The sequence below is a fragment of the Mustela lutreola genome, chromosome 9 (assembly GCF_030435805.1).
Source record: "Mustela lutreola isolate mMusLut2 chromosome 9, mMusLut2.pri, whole genome shotgun sequence".
NCBI classification, from domain to species: Eukaryota; Metazoa; Chordata; class Mammalia; order Carnivora; family Mustelidae; genus Mustela; species Mustela lutreola.
The window spans coordinates 115,077,412-115,091,232 of NC_081298.1; the positions used below are offsets into that span (position 1 = coordinate 115,077,412).

General features: G+C 43.2%; 1 long non-coding RNA gene across 2 annotated transcripts in view; it reads left to right on the forward strand.

Moving 5' to 3' along the window:
- The window catches only part of LOC131840513 (uncharacterized), a 44,770-nt gene that overhangs the window by 14,253 nt on the left and 16,696 nt on the right, over positions 1-13,821 (forward strand). For both annotated transcript variants that reach the window (XR_009357387.1, XR_009357388.1), the window contains exon 2: positions 7,722-7,832. This is a non-coding gene — a long non-coding RNA (uncharacterized LOC131840513). The remainder of the gene's footprint in view (positions 1-7,721; positions 7,833-13,821) is intronic.

Genomic DNA, 13,821 nt, shown 5'->3' on the forward strand with positions numbered 1-13,821 from the left:
TCTATTTTTTTACTCTATTCTTCTCTGTTGATCTATATATCTATCCCTAGATAGTACCCAGCAGTCTGAATCACTATAGCTTTATTGTAAGTATTAAAATCAAGGGGTGCTTGGTGGCTCAGTGGGTTAAAGCCTCTGCCTTTAGCTCAGGTCATGATCCCAGGGTCCTGGGATCAAGCCCCACATTGGGATCTCTGCTCAGCAGGGAACCTGCTTCCTCTCTCTCTGCCTACTTCTCTGCCTACTTGTGATCTCTGTCTGTCAAATAAATAAATAAAATCTTTTAAAAAATCAAATCAAATCAAATAGAATAGACTTTGTTCCTTATTGGAATTGCTTTGGCTATTCTACATTCCTGGAAGTTCCATATGAGTCTTAGAATTAGCTTGTCAGTTTCTACAAAAGCGCCTGAAAGAATTTTGATGGGGACTGAATTGAATCTTGGGGAGAATTGGGGTATTGTTACCATTTTAATAATGTATCATTTTCTAATCTCTGAACATGGTATAGCTCTCCATTTTTTAAGTCAGAGAAGTTGCAGTGGGAGACAAAAAAAAGAGGTTTAAGAAAGTTGTGGTTCTTATTCAGAAAATAGGAATTTGATATACATTAAAGCATGGAGTATCTAATTTTGTGATAATACTGAACTAGGTGATCAAGATAATATTCCATAAAGAAATAAGAAAAGTTGATTCATTAAACTGTTTCATCAAGTACTTAAATAAGAATTTCTTTTATGATATAAAATATTGATGTATTTTCTTTTTTTTTTTAAGATTTTATTTATTTATTTGACAGAGAGAGATTACATGTAGGCAGAGAGGCAGGCAGAGAGAGAGAGGAGGAAGCAGGCTCCCTGCTGAGAAGAGAGCCCGATGTGGGACTCGATCCCAGAACTCTGGAATCATGACCTGAGCTGAAGGCAGCGGCTTAACCCACTGAGCCACCCAGGCGCCCCTGATGTATTTTCTAAATCAGTTTAGTCCTCCTATCTATAGAACATGTATAAACTTTGGTCATATCCATGGTTACAGGGACTCCTCAGAAGATTGAAGTCCATTCCCCTGAAGAACATGTGTCTCCCTAAAATGAATTAGCCAATTTTGATTTTCACCACCTTGTTCCTCTTGAATTCTCTTCTGCTTGGCACATTGGCAAATGATTGATTATAAACCACCCCATGGATATACACTTAAAAAAGGAGAATATGAAATTTGCTAGATGCTTTAGGTAAAAAAAAATCTTGCTCTTTGGGTCAAAAGAGTTGCTTCAAAAAAACTTCGTTTCTTAAAAATCTACCAAGATTAACTTCTCTTGAATAATGTCTTAATTTGTCTCTTCATTTTGGCCTTACAGGCACAAAATAATAGGTATACGTTAGTACAAAAGGTTTTTTTTTTTTTAGTTGAGTGGAGTGTATATTCTTCAGAAATTTTACCATAGACTTTTTGGTTTTGTTTCCTTTGTGGGATTCTGGGTGACTAGATCAGCAGTCATATTCCTTATATATTTTTAAATCAGTTTAATATGTTTTTAATATTTTAAAAAGTGGGGTGGTATTCAGTCTCCATGATGGCTCCCAAAGACTCTTGCCTCCTGGTGTTCATATGCATGGGTAGTCCCCTCCCACATCAAATATGCTGAGCTGTATAACCACTAGGATATTGTGGATAAGATGGTGCATGATTTCTAAGGCTAGGTCATTAAAGAAGTTGTGGCTTCTATCTCTCTCTCTCTTGGATTATCACACTGGGGGAAGCTAATGGCTGTGTGGTAAGGATGTTTAAGTAGCTCTATTAAGAGGATACGGCAGGAACCGAAGGGCCTCTGAATACAACCAACACTAATTTGCCAAATATGTGAGTGAGCTACCTTGGAATCAAATCCTCCACCCCCAGACAAGCCTTCACATGATATCACAGCTCTGGTCAACCTCTTACTGCAACTGTATGAGGTTGCCCATAGAAACTATGTGAGATAATACAAGTTTGTTGTTGTTTAAGTCACTATGTTTTGTGATTATTTCTTATAAAGCAACTTGTAACTAGTACAACCAGTTAGAAATGCTTGAACAAAATTTTCCTAAATCTCATTATAAAAACCCTGGTATAACTTTATTTAATTCAGTGATAAGCTCTTTTTCTGAGATCTGACTATTTTTGCAAGACATGAGTGATTCTTACAATTTTAAGTGAGGTGGAAAAGGGCAGGTGTTACTTATGGGTTTGCTAGAGAAGTAGTTCAGACAAACAGGCTGAGGTACACCCTCATCCTTATTTGTAGAATGAGAAAGGGGCAGAGCATCCGTAGTGTGAACTCTTTTCAGAGTCTTAGGCTCTAAATGAAGGTCAAGAGAACTCCAGGGTTTCTTCTTTGAATGTCTCTGTCTCAGAAAATGTCTGGCAAAGCAGACAAAAATCCCGTTTCATTTTCCTATTGTTCCATGGTTGTATTTTGATGTGCCAAAATCTGTTCTTTGTGCCACATATCAGCATTGAATGACTGAGGTGTAGACTTTTGTGAAACTTTCATTTAATTACACATGAAGTGCCATAGAATTTCACCCACAGAACAGTAGAGTTGTTTTGTCAAGTGTTCAAGACCTAAATTTGCCGTTGGCTCACCCCCAGCGCAGTCATGCGATTAGTCACGCAAGTAGTCACAAGCCCTCTTCGCCATAAAGGAATCCTAACTCACAGCCCCACCAGTGCTCTTTTCCCAAAACATGTCTCTGAAAACTAAACTCAAACATGCATGTCGGTTTAGACGTATTTTTCATGTTTGTTTTGCCCAAAGCATGGACCATGTCAGGGAAGATGGAGACACCTTCACGGCCGGTTAGTCACATCTCACCAAAGCTTCTCAATGGGCTGTCAGACAAGAAAGGAGCCTCATGTAGCCACCTTAATCAGCATCCCCCATCTGTGAGGTCATCGGGATGTTTCAAACAATTTCCAGCTCTCATTAGTTGAGCGTGTTCCACAGGCAAGTCCTTATCTTTTGTAACTTTTGCTGCCACATCCTGAGAAAGCCTCTCTGCAGAATGACACTTTCCCCATGGGTCAGCCCGCGGTAATGAGCCACCAATTGACGTGCCCTTTGCACTCACTGGCAGTATATGTTGATAGTAACCTTTCGTGTTGTGAGATGTCGCTTTTACCCTTGGCTTCTGCCATGGAAGTCTCATTATTTCTAATAGGCTGTGGTAATTAGGGTCTTGGGGCTGTTGATCTCAGCCATTGGGAGCAGGGAAGGGGCACTCAGGGAGGGAGAACAGCCGCTTTTTCTTTACAGGAACAATGTGATGCATAGCTCAGCCCAGATCTGCAAATGGGAGAGGCAGTGGTGGACCCCCAGCCACCGATGGGAACCTCCTCGCCAAGTCCTTTCACGTGTGCTTTCCTCACACTCGCCACTGGCTCTTTTGAGACCCCTTTTGTGCAGAATGCCGCACTCAGCTCTTACCTCAGAGCATTGGGTTTGGCCTAATAAGGAATTCATTCAACGGAATATTTGGGAAAGAAATGGGAGTGTTCAGAGAACTTTTCTTTTTCTCTCTTTCAAAGACAGTTGGCTGGGGAACAAAAAAGGGTGACACAGACAACCAGCCATCTCGGGTGGCCCATGGGTCCTCTGAGGAGGCAGCATTGTGCCTGATGGCCCCGGGAAAGCTCCTCAGACTTGTGATTGGGAAATGTGGACTCCTGATGGAATTCTGTGGTTGTTGAAATCTGCTTGGCCTCTCATGGCTTTAAATAAGTAATAAAGCCATTCCTTTAAGGCTAGAACAATACTTTGGTTTAAGCCTAAGCCCCTGGGGGTTAAGGGAATGGGTAGGGGGAAAGTCCATACTAGGGTAAGTACATAGGAAACCACAAATAATCAAAGACACATAGGGTCAGCATTCACATTCTCTCAGTTTCTTGACCTGAAGTGCTTTCTCTATTAGAAGGACAACCAAACAAAATTAAGCGTACTTGTTGCTTTAGCTGGGATAAGATCGAAGGCCAAGGGACAACTTAGAGGAAAGGCTGTAGCTTATTTGTAAGTGGTGGAGTTTGAATGTTCTACATCAGGATAAAATGTTTCCACACAAATGTAAGGAAAATCCCCTATATTAATCTGATTGTGAAAATAACACTTGGGAAAGCCCCTCCAATGAATGTCTCCCATGTTAAGGACATGCAGTGCCCAAGACCCTAGTTTGCTGCTGCTGAGATCATCACACTTGGTGATACAGAAGTATGGTTTGTTTCTGAGAGCCCCTGGCTGATTTATTCTCTGCTCTGCAAAAGGACATTTACATATAAAATGTATGCCTATTTCCATTGGTTGGTCCATAGTATACATATATGGCAGTTGTGAGGTGGAGAGCTCAAAATGTATTAACCAATAATCACTGAAAGTTGATTCTTCCTTGAACATGTAAAAAGTCATCAGAAGCAAGCCATGAGAAATTCCCCTATTCCCTCCTGTCCTTCCTCCCTTTCTTCCTGCCACAAACATTTAACCAACTGGCATGTGAGTAGGTATTGGGCTGGGAGCTACTGACAACCCACGAGTGAATGAAACATAGCCTTGTTTCCAGAGGACTTTAGAGGGAAAGTTAGAGGATGCCAATGTCAGACAACATGAAAAGAATGATTCAAAGAAGGGGTAGTGGAGTCCAGAAGAGAGGTAAGACAATTCATTATTGCCAGGCTCTCAGGTGCCACACTTTGTTCTTACATTCCTTACCAGGACCAGAGTATAAGCTCCAGTGGGATGGGCACCTAGAACAGTGCCTGGCCTGAAGAGGCCCTGAATATTTGCTAGTGAAAAAACATAGACATCTTGGTAGTGAAACCTCTTGGTAATGACCTCTTATTTCATTCATTAAGTGTTATTCCAGGTTGCTCCTTCTGTTTTCTACTCTATTCTCACAGCTCCATGATTGGGAAAATGGAGTTGATCCATATCAAGGGGGAGGCTACTACTGCGGAGATTTTAGGGGAGTTTAAAGGCATTTACATACTTAATGTCATTGACTCTGGCCTTTCTTTCTTGGATCCTTCTCTTCACATTTGGAATCTTGCTCCCAGGCCTCTTGAGGGGTACAAAGAGCTTAGGGCTGTATTACGTGTGGGAGCATCCTGTTCTGGGAAGGCCAAGCAGGAACAGGGTAGGACACAGGGGAGGATAGCCCAGGCCAGCCTGCTCTCAGCCCTCAGGAGGCGAGCTCTTGTTCTTCTTGTTCTGTGGGTTCACCCTTCCTGACTTTTTCAAATTGCTAGACCTTAGGCTGAGGTGAAAGTGTGAGCCTTAGGGAGGAGGCCAAATTGGCTCCTCTACTGCTTTTGGTCTTGCTGCTCTCAAGGCTTCTGGGCAGAAGAAGTCCTTTCTGTGTACATGTGCAGCCCAGATCAGCTAAGGCTCAGGCCCAAGGTCTAGTTGGCAATAAAAAGTTTTCATGACTCTGGAGTCTCCTGTTTTCATAATTTTCTCATGAGTTTGTAGAAACAGTTGATGGCTTGAAAAAGTGGGGCCATGGGGTTCACAACTGATTATCTTTTTATATTTTGAAAGTGCAACCAAAATGTTTGTAAAACATAACACATCTACAGAGATTGTTGACTCTGCCAGGATAGCAGAGTCAACTGAAAGTGAAAGTCACTGAAAGTTGATTCTTATAAGGATGTTTCTTATTTGGTTTGCCCACTTTAAACACCAGAATCTACTAACAATAGGTGTCTCTGGTCCAGATTATCTTTTGTCTGTCTGTCTATTTATCTGTCTATCTATTCATCCATCCCTCCATCTACCTATGCTAGTTTTTTAGAGCTGCCATAACAAAGTATCATAGACTGGTTTAAACAACAGAAATTTATTTTCTCATATTTCTGGAAGCTGTAAGTCTAAGATCAAGGTGTCAACAGGATTGGGTTTTTTGTTGTTGTACTATGTTTTTTAGAGGACTGTGTCCTTGGCTTAGAAATGACCATCTTCTGTGTGTGTGTGTGTGTTTATCCTAATTTTCTTTTCTTATAAGGACACTAGTCCTAACAGACCAGGGGCCACCCACATGACCTCACTGTATCTTCATTACCTCTTTAAAGACCCTGCCTCCAAATACAGCCACATTCCGAGCTACTGGGGGTTAAGACATCAACAAATGGATTTTGAGGAGACATTGTTTTCTCATAACCCATCCATCTATCTGCCCACCCATCCATCATTTTTCTATCTGTCCATCCATGCATCCATCCATCCATCTCTCACAATACCTAAAAGGGACTTTAGAAAATAATAGAAATGATTAGAAATGATTGCAAATGACCGAACCCATTGAACAATTGACAATTGAAAACACTGAAGCTCAGAGAGAGCAAGCATCTTTCCTGGGGCAGCACGTCTAGTGTCTCATGGAAGTTGCTCAGTGCTAAATTTTGAGTTTTATAATTCAGCATTTGTTTTCTACAATGTCATGAGTCCTGGAATAGCTATTAAGCTTCTTCCATCTCATATCCCCAATTAAGATCCCATAAGTGACCCTTATTAAGGAAAGTCTTCTAAATGTAATAAAAGAGGCCACATGGGAGAGAGTGAATTATGAAACTGGATCTGGAAAGAATTCCGTGGCGTGACTGGGCTGTCCATGCTGTTGTCAGCTATAATTCAACAAGAGCTCTTACAGAGGACTTTCTTCATGTATGAGACAGAGAATTTCAAGTTTTTTTCCCCCTAAGTACTATGTCCATAAATGGCCAGATGATATGGGATCCTTTTCTTTTGTATGTTTGTAGTTATCTTGGGCCAAAATATGATGTTGAGGTACTTCTTTCAGAAAACACGATTAAGAATACTATGGTAAACTACTGTTTGGATGTACACTTGGAGGTGAATGGGCACTTCCTGGCCATGAGGGGACCATGTGGGGTGATGAGATTGGCCCCTTGACCCTAAAAGGAAGAACTCTAAGGAAGGGTTGACCTGATACAAGGTCATCATTTTCTCTGTAGCTTTTTGCATATTGGATGACAAACCACAGTTAGTGTCTGTTCCTAAGAGACTGCAAGGTATTTTTCAGTGTAATTTCAAACTACTTCTCAGAATTGAGAGAATTTCACAATTTTACAACCTGATCACAATTTAAAAACCTGATCAGTGGTTTAGGCTTTCAGTTATTTGATGAATGGAAAATTTCATGAAGAAGGATTTAAATAGAAGGTTTACCTTCATTTGTGTTTCAACTGATGGCTGCACAGCAAAAACCAGTGTGATGAACAGACAGTGGTTAAAATAATGCCCTGTGGGTTTCAAGTTTTCAAGTTTCAAAGGGAAAAATAAGTCTGATATTGAAATGACCCAAGCAACAGTGGCTAAAGGCCTGGCCCTTCTCTGCAGCACACACACAAGAAGCTTGGACTGTTGTGTCTAATATTTTTCATTTCTCAATGCAATTAGAATTTCTTGGAAGTCTGTTGAGTCCAGTTGTGGGACTGGAAAAAAAAAAGGCATGCGAACATCAAATAATGAATATGATGATGGTAAGTTGGTACAGGGTGTGTGAGAGGCCACACACTCATCATAATACTCTAAAGCAATAAGTATATAAAGATATATTTCTAATGAAATAGAAAGGTGAATGTAATTGAACAGTTTATTAGGATGTGTAGGTATTCTTTTTAAAAAAAATGGTAAGTACACATCTGTTTTAAAGTATTGATTTGTGTTTGTTTCAGGAGAGAAGAAACACAGGGAGCTTTGAGTCAGCTAAGGTGTCCTGAAGAAGTAGGAGCTGTTCCAAGAACAGAAGGAATGCATGGGCATCTGCGGTTGTGTTTATTGATCAGGTAGGAAGGGGGCTAGTGAACACAAAGAAGGCTCCATGGTGAGCTTTCCACTGAGGATTATCCAATATTTTTAAGAGGGGAGTTCATCTTTTGTTTCTTAAGACATGAAGCTTCAGGGGCACCTGGGTGGCTCAGTGGGTTAAGCGTCTGCCTTTGGCTCAGGTCATGGTCTCAGGCTCCTGGGATTGAGCCCCGCATCAGGCTCTCTTCTCAATGGGGAGCCTGCTTCCCCTCTCTCTCTGCCTGCTTCTCTGCCTACTTGTGATCTCTGTCTCTGTCAAATAAATAAATAAAATAAAATCTTTAAAAAAGGAGAGACGAAGCTTCAGGATGGCCCCACTGATGAGAGGAAATGACTGCTTAAAGATGGCATTGGTTTTTTGTGGGGTGAGGGCAGAGCTTTTTTATCTGGCAGCCAGGGTTGTGGGCCACTAGGTAAAGGGCGGCCACAGCAGAGGTAGTGGGCCTGGATGTTGGCCGTGATCTTGGCCTCCTCTGAAGCCCCATTTTTAAGCCACTTCCCCCCGTTGTGTAGCAGCTCCTGGTGGATCTCCATGGAGAACTCGAGGTTGGGGCCTTCAACAATGTGGCCCACAGGGCAGGCCTTCTGAAAGAAGCCACACTAGATGCACTTGGTCCTGCTGATGTCAGAGTGGGTGGTCCTGCGGGTGACGTGGGCCCTGCCATGTCGGGTGGCATGTGAAGTGGGTGGCAGTGAGGCAGCTCGACCTCACTGGTGATGGCCTGTTAGGGGCAGGCAGCCTGTAGAGCTGGCCTGCGGTGCAGTGTGCCTCTCCTCTCCCTGTGGATGGATGGATGAATAGATGGACGGCAGCTTGGTGCATGTTCCCCCATGGACACCTGGATCCAGTGGGTCGTTCTTGGGTGTGGGTATATGATGGGGGGGCGGTGGTTTCCCAAAGAAGGTTGCTCAGGACCCTGCCCAGGCTTCTAAGGAGCTCAGTCCACAGCAGGGTCTGAGCTGCCCTGTCAGTCACTGACTTCAGATCCTTTGAGGGCTCCTGCAGGTTCGGGAACTTGTAGATGGGATGCTCCTGCCCATGCAGCCTGGGCCAGGGCGCAGAGTAGCACAGGTGCCCCTCTTTCCCTTGCCCAGTGGCCTCAGGCATGCATTTTTCTTTTTACTTCAGTTAACAGAGCAGGCCAACACATCAAAGTCATAGAACCAAACACTAATTGATCAGTCATGCAAATTTAATGACCACCTTATTTCCTGGGAAACAAGTCATACAAAAATGGAAATCTGTCTGAAAGAGATATAACCGTGCCATGCTGTGATATGAGGAATGTACTGGTTGTCTATTGCTGTGTAACAAATTGCCCCTAGACTTGTGGAAAGCAGAGAGAGAAGCAAGAGGAAGGAAACCAGATGTCTGGTCTGGTGGTGGGGGCTGCAGTCTAGGAATGCTAATGCCTGAGATCCAAACAAACAACAAAGGAGGTCAGCACCCTGGCTTGGGGGGGATGATGGCTCCCACACAACTAATTTTTAGAGCTCTCCAGGGGACCGCTCTCTGCTCCCAAGGTTGGGAAATGTCATTCCAAAGTGTGACTTGCTGATCTGAATTTATCTCAGTCACACTGCAGGTGGCGGGATGGTTGCTGTTAACATTTGTTGAGCATCAGCTGTGAATCAGGTTCTATGCTAGGAATTTTATACAGATTTCCTTACTCCTAGAGAGGCAGGAAATCAGTGTCATCACTATTTTATAGAGGAAGATAGAGAGACTAGATTTATTTAATCTGACTGTCTTAAACAAAGCTTGTTTCCTACACAGGATCAAACGGTATGAAATAAGGCCCCAAAGAGCAAAGACTATGGAAGATAATGCAGATAAAAGAGCTAGTTTGTTAGATTTGTTTTTCTCTTTTAAAAGATTTTATTTAGTTATTTGAGAAAGAGAGAGAGCAGAGAGGAGGGACAGAAGGAGAGGGAGAAGCAGGCCCCCCACTGACAGGGAGCCTGATGTGGGGCTCCACCCCAGAATGACCTGAGACATGCGTAATTGACGGAGTCATCCAGGCACCCCTAGTTTGGTAAATTTCAACCTGAGCTCTAAATAGATTGAAAAAGTTAAAGCAGTGCTGGTGATATTTCTAAATTCCATATAGTCTGCTGTGAGATTTGGTCACAAAGAGAAACAACATGTTTTGGGCTATAGAGAGCAAGGTGTGGGGAAGGGGTTCAACCAGGTGCAACAGTGACTGGTATGGGACAAAGGAGGAGGAGTGATCTGGTTCCCAAAGCTGGGGATTTAAATGTGGAGATCTCTCCCTGTCTGTGCCCCAGGGTGGCAGTGCAGAGGAACCTAGCCACACTAAGTGAATGGCAAGATGGGAGCCGTGGGAACGTGGTTCCTTGGCTCTGGTTAGCTCCTACTGGGTATTGAGTAACTTTGCGTGACAGGAGCAGGGAAGCTGGGGAGACAGATGAGGCCAGAGAGGAAGAGTTAAGATATGCAGATTTCAGAGACTGGGGAGGCCAGGAATGACTCTGTGGAGCATAACAGCTGGTGCTCTGGGGAGCAAATAGTCCATTTCAAGATGCGGAGAACTGGTGTCTGGTGGCCTAGGGTTGCTGTTGTCAGCAGTTACTAGAAAATGTTTTGAAGCAAATATGCTTTTGCAAACACACCCATGCGTACTCATTCATTCCTAAATACAAACTGAGCTTTTTTTTCTACAAAGCCAAAATGCCTACAAAAGTGTTTCTGTGTTTTATTTACTTGGAGAGTAACACATTAGTTTTCCCTTCCTGCAAGAATTGTGTGTTCCCCTTGAAATGCAGAGCAGGTGATCATGCTAGAACCATGCTAGATTTTCCTTTTCTGAATGTTTGGTATCATCAAGCTTTACTTACAGGCAATTGTGTGGCTGTGTCTCTCTGCGTGTGGCTTCAAGACAATATCCCTCATGACCATTTCTTAACTCTGGTAATTCACAAAGTGGCTTGCGCTACCCTGGGAAATGATGTGAGAAGGACATCTAAAACCCCTGATGGCTGAATAATGGTTGAGGTTAGGAGCCAAAACAAATGGAAGGATGGCCATGGTGCCAGGCAGGAGATGAACATAAATGAAAGAAAACCAGCCACCAGATCAAAGTGCACATGTCCTGCACTTTGCCTCAGATGCTGTGGAATAGTGGCTCTGGCTTCCCCAACCAGTTCTTGAGCAGGAACTTCCTGCATCCTGAGACTGCACAAAACAAGAGAATGTGAGGTCACTGTCAGAAGTCTGAGCCTGGGGTGAGAGTTAGCTCCTACCTCTCTGATACTGAGCTTGAGAGCTAAGTATGCTTCGACTCCTGGAGAGCGACCCTTGGCTACATCTTGTCACCTCCCATTGCCAAAGCCACTGTCAAGTACCATAGGCCAGTTTGCGTGGTTGAAGAACCTGGCTCTGCAGTCAAGCTGTGGGACAGTCTAGGAGTCAAAGGTGAGAAAATGGGGGAGGGTATGCATTAAAGAGACAAAAAATGTTTTGTTTTATTTATTTATTTATTTATTTGACACAGAGAGAGAGAGAGAGAGAGAGGTCACAAGTAGGCAGAGAGGCAGGCAGAGAAAGAGGAGGAAGCAGGCTCCCCACTGAGCAGAGCGCCCCATGCGGGGCTTGATCCCTGGACCCCGGGACCGTGACCCGAGCTGAAGGCAGAGGCTTTAACCCACTGAGCCACCCAGGTGCCCAAATGTTTTGTTTTTTAAAAATTTTATTTATTTATTTATTTTTTGGTGCTGGTGTCTGAAGCAGTACTGGGACTGTGGGCTCATTACCTGTAGGGGATGGAGAACTCTGCCAATCTGAAAACTTAACAGTCAGTAGTGAATGTAGCTCTGAATCAGCCACCTAGTGCTTCTCTTCTGTGTACATTGTTAGAGGATCTATTTAGGAGAGCCCAGTCTTATGGGCTGGGCAACAAATAGGTTGAATACAGGAAACTGCCATTTTGTAGGTTAAAAGTTACAAAAAGCTATTGAGAATGGCTCCCATTTTGATCATTTTTTGGGCCTGTAAAATGGCTGTTCTGGGAGGTTCTGATATTTTCTAGAATTTTATGCCTAGATCTATGCTAGGCACTGTGGAGGTACCAGAAATGTCAGAACTACCATTGTCTGTGGGAATCAGCCTGCTATGACCTGTGGGCCAAATCTGGCCCAAAGCCTGTTTCTGTAAAGTTTCACTGGAACCCAGTAAAGCCCCTTTGTGTACTTACTGTCTGGGACTGCTTCCATGCAACCAGAGTTGTGTAGTTAAACAATGACTATACCATCCACAAAGCTTAAATAGTCACTGTCCACTCCGCTACAGAAAAGTTTGCTGATCCCTGTGTCACATAATGTGAGACACAATGGTCAAACATAAACACTACCATTTTTCATTGATAATCTAACACCTTTTCTTTTTCTGTTTCCCCGTTCATCATTATTCTTTTTCTTCCTCGAAATGTCTGAATTTCTGGTGTCCCCTTTCCTCAGTCTCCTTCACTGTTCTTGCTTGTTCCTTGTCTGTTATTCCATGTCCCCATTCTTTCATGCTCTTCTCTGTTCATCCCCCCCCTTCCCCTGCTTCTTCTCTATCCTAGTCCATCTCCACCCACCTCTTACTACTTCTTCCACTTCTTTCCCTTTTTCTTTTCATCAGTGCCTCCTCTTTGGAACATGTTGGCTCCATTGACTTAGGAGGGGTGAGATGGTTCTTCATCTTGCCATTCAGAGCAGCCTTCTCTTGTTTCAACACAGTCTTGTGTTAGTTTCCCTCTTCAGATCTGCCCAGTCCGTGGAGCGGGTCTGATATTTAACTTGCAAGGAAAAGTAGCATGTCCGAATCAGTGACCATTTACGTTGGTTGGCTGTCTGCCCTGATTGGTCAGTGTTGAATATATATTTTTTTAATTTATTTGACAGACAGAGATCACAAGTAGGCAGAGAGGCAAGCAGAGAGTGGAGGAAGCAGGCACCGTGCTGAGCAGAGAGCCAGGTGTGGGACTTGTTCCCAGGACCCTGAGACCATGACCTGAGCCAAAGGCAGAGGCTTTAACCCACTGAGCCACCCAGGCACCCCAGTGTTTAATATTTTGAAAATCATTCCTGCTATGAGATCATCTGCTTCAGCCAGCCAACCAGACAGCTCAAAGTTTAGAAATGCCGTGCAAATACCCTTCCTTAGGAACTCTGTTAGTCTGTGTTTGTGGGCTTAGCCTCTGAAGTTTTATTGCTCTTGCTGTTTTTAATAGCATTGTGAGGCAGTGTCTAGAATCCAGAAATTAAGTCCATTCAAAATTAGGTTGGGTCTGTGTGCTGGTTGATGCCTTTCTTTCTACAGAGTAATGTTTTGAATCTAAGACACTTGTCAAATGATTCTCAGAAGCATACACCACTGGTTGCTAAAGACTTTATTATATAATAGTGTAGGGGAAAAAAAATCAGAACTGGGTGATTTGGAGTCATTTTTAAATAATTTTCAGAGATACACCAAACCTTGTCATACCATTCATCATCGATGCTAGAAAGACAAGAGGCCTCATATAACAGGGTTACCAATCACCAAGCCAGCCCACTACTGAATTGAGGGGGAAAGTGCCCAGAACATGGCAACCTTGGACTTCACCTGGCTTTAGGGAATGCTGCTGAAAATATATTTCAGGGGCAAAAACTTGTTGCATTTGTCTAGAATTTGAATCTATTCACTTTAGCTACTTTTCATACCCTTTCAAAAGTTTGGTTTTTTTTTTTTTTTTAAAGATTTAATTTACTTATTTGACAGAGACACAGTGAAAGAGGGAACACAGCAGAGGGAGTGGAAGAGGGAGAAGCAGGCCTCCCACCAAGCAGGGAGCCTGATGTGGAGCTTGATCCTAGAACTCCGGGATTAGGACCTGAGCTGAAGGCAGACACTTAATGACTGAGCCACCCAGGCGCCCCTCAAAAGTTTTTTAAAACACTTGCTCTCTTTTCTCAACACTATGA